The sequence below is a fragment of the Sinocyclocheilus rhinocerous genome, unplaced genomic scaffold (assembly GCF_001515625.1).
Source record: "Sinocyclocheilus rhinocerous isolate Xijiao unplaced genomic scaffold, SAMN03320098_v1.1 scaffold220, whole genome shotgun sequence".
Taxonomy (NCBI): Eukaryota; Metazoa; Chordata; class Actinopteri; order Cypriniformes; family Cyprinidae; genus Sinocyclocheilus; species Sinocyclocheilus rhinocerous.
In genome coordinates this window covers 58,962-62,101 of record NW_015666573.1, presented here as the reverse complement: position 1 = coordinate 62,101, position 3,140 = coordinate 58,962, and the positions used below count along the sequence as shown (strand labels likewise).

Sequence of the window (3,140 nt, the reverse complement as noted above, 5' to 3'; positions counted from 1 at the left end):
GAGACATAAAATGTTGAATACTCATTTGAAATTATAAAAAAAAAAAAAAAAAAAAGATACTGTCACTAATTTTCTGTTGGAGATCGTCTTGCACAACCCAATATTGTATTTTGGTAGCCTACCGCATTAGCTAAATGACTATCTAAAAGACGTTTTAAACAAAACATTACGTTTTTGTATTATATTTTTGATGTCTAAATATATGATTATCTTGTAATGTAAATTTTGTGGTTACCGAAACACTTTGAAACCATTTTTAAAACGTATAACTCAATGTAAATGGAACACTCCCAAAGCTATTTATTTTGATATATAACATTTTAAAACATCTGCCTGGTTTGTATATAGGTAGCTTAATATGCAATTTCCTGTCGTTTTTTTTCTGGTTAAGTGTTAAATAACTGTCTGTATGAGTAACATCTGCACTTAGAGAGAAGGAACACACAAGTTCTGCACTTCTGCTAGAGTGGCAAAGCATGCGGCAGGAAATCCAACTGAGATCAACTGGCTGGAAATGTGTGGTTTCTCTCGCTCTCTTTCTCTCTCTAACACACCATATAAGAATGCTTGTTTCTATTAAAGCATTTTGCAACACCCAGACAAAATTTTTCAAGCACATACAATTTGATTAAGCTGGTTCCTGCTCAAGTTCATGGATGTTCAAGCTTTGATAATATGGTCCGGGTTAGGAAGTAATGTGCTCAGAGCGCTTATAGTTCGGTGGGGTTCCCCCTGCGCAAATCTTTTATGCACCTGCAGGAATCAGGCCAACACCTCAAGCCACATAAGATGCATCAGCTTGACAAAAAAATTCTCCATGTGTTTTTTGAATGTTTTAAGCAAGTTTACGTTTAACAAAATGGTAAAAGTACAGAGATGTACACTGTAAAATTTACGGTAGAAAACCGGCAGCTGTGGTTGCCGGAATTTTACCGTAAAAAATACGGTAGCAACGTTTTAGGTTTTACGGTTGTAACTTAAATTTACAGTTAAATACCGTAATTTCATTAACTGATAAAATGTTATTATATACCAACCTATTGAAGTACTAAAATCTGTTTTGTACCTTTGTAATACACTGATAACCACCAAATGCAGGTGGTGATGAGAAAGTCACACGATGAACCAAAGCCTATCACAAGCAGCTTTTAAATAATAACATATATAGAAGGTGCACAGTGTCATTCACACAAACACCAAACACCATCATGGTAACACACATGAAACTGAAATAATGCAATAAACATTCATTTAACAACATTAATGTGCAACACACAACCCTAATATACAAAACTGATAAGAAAAAACTAAAAAGAAACATAGTTATTTAAAAAAAAAAAACATCAAATTTGAAATGTAATGCAGGGAATTATGGGAATGTCAATTTACGGTTATTCACTGTAAATGATACGGTCTTTTTCACTTCCAAAAACAGTATACTACCGTAAAATTAATGTCCAATACATGTAATGTCCAATACAGTTTTTCACCGTATATAGTAGGGGAATTTACCGTTAACCATTTAACAGGTTTTTACTGTAGCATTTTTACAGTCTTTTACCGTTAAATTCACGGTCATTTTTTACAGTGTATAGGCAGAGAAGAAAGAAAGAAAATATGAAAAAGAAAGAAAATGTGACCCCTCATTTCTAAGAGCCCTCTGAAATAGCTGTTGTCCAGGTGGATCTGAGCTGCGGTAACTCTGGGCTAACTCCTTTTCTAACTCCCTTTCTGACAAATATCCTTCCTTGTCTGTCAATTATTAAGTTAGGCTTCCTGACAGAACACAGAACACGACCTCAGACAGGTCAGAATGCAGAAGTAAATGGAATTCCGCTGCTGTATCCTGACCGTCTGTTATATAATTATTGTCCAGTACTGTCTATAAACGCATGCCATTATGTGTTGGTCACTCAGCTGGTCATGCTTGGCTTGATGCACAGTAAAGGTCCTAAAAGGCATCAATTTAGCTAGGTTACACCATAGAAAAGTCATTTTGAGAGTCAGATCAGATAGAAATATCTCCTATAAATTTTACAGTGCTTTTTACACACTGAAAAAAAATGTTTCATTCATCCAATTAAAAAAATGTAGGGGTAATGATTCACATCTATATATTTTTAACTTGAGCCAATGAAAAATAAATAACTTGTACTAAGGGCAAGTTATTTATTTTTCATTGGCTCAAGTTCAAATATAAAATATAGAATCATTACCCTAAAATCAGTGCAGTGTGCATGTGCTGGAGAATGAAATACTAAAGATGCATATAGTACACTCCTTTAAAATGTAATTTGTAGGTTTGAGTATGAAGTTTAGCACTTTTATCAGCACATGATGTGCTTTTTGACTGTAAGATTGCTCTGATAAAACTAGTCAGAACTTGGTTTTTTTTTGCACAGAATGAGGCGAAGATGGTGGGGAACTGTTAACGTTCTCTTCTGGGTCTTTTCTTAGTTTCAGCAATGAATTGAGTCATAGAATTGGCAGCGAGGCGATTTTATAATTGCGTTTCATTAGTTTGTGAATCATTCTATGTTCCTTCTAGAATAAAATGAGCACTCATGCTACTGATATTTAACAATTTAAATAGCAGGTTTGAAAGCAATTTCAACACCACATAACAGACCTTGTTTTGGCAGAAAGGTGATTATTTCCATTTTATGCATTTTATGAAATGAATGCTTTACTATACAATCAGCAGTGTATGAGAAAAGACTAAGAAGTAGTTTTGATACCTGATTGAGATGTTATCTCATTAACATTTCTGCCTAATATATCTGGCAGAAGGCATCTACAACGGCATCCTGCTTCCTTCCTTCAGTGGGAGACACCCGCTCACACCTGGAAGAGAACACACATTGGTTTAGGGGTAAGATTTTGTGCAAGGGACATACAGATAATGATTGCATGATTTTGTGCCTTTTCTGTGCCTTTTCGTGGAACATCACAGTCAGATAGTGTTGCCACCCGTCCCTTAAAGTACGGAATCGTCCCATATTTAAAGGTAAAATGATGCGTCCCGTATCAAAACAATACGTTTGAATGGGTGTCCCTTATTTTGCCTCGCTGAAGGTGGCAACCCTACAGTCAGATGTCCCCACACATGCACGGTCACAAAATGTTATCCAGTGTGCTCA

The 3,140-nt window shown here is 35.4% G+C and overlaps 1 protein-coding gene across 1 annotated transcript in view; it reads right to left on the bottom strand.

The window, feature by feature from the left end:
- grap2a (GRB2 related adaptor protein 2a) overlaps positions 1-2,757 on the bottom strand; it is a 13,967-nt gene extending 11,210 nt beyond the window's left edge. Inside the window, exon 1 of the mRNA XM_016544330.1 lies at positions 2,739-2,757. The gene's annotated coding sequence lies outside the window, so the exon portion shown is untranslated. The remainder of the gene's footprint in view (positions 1-2,738) is intronic.
- Positions 2,758-3,140: the final 383 nt, after the last annotated feature.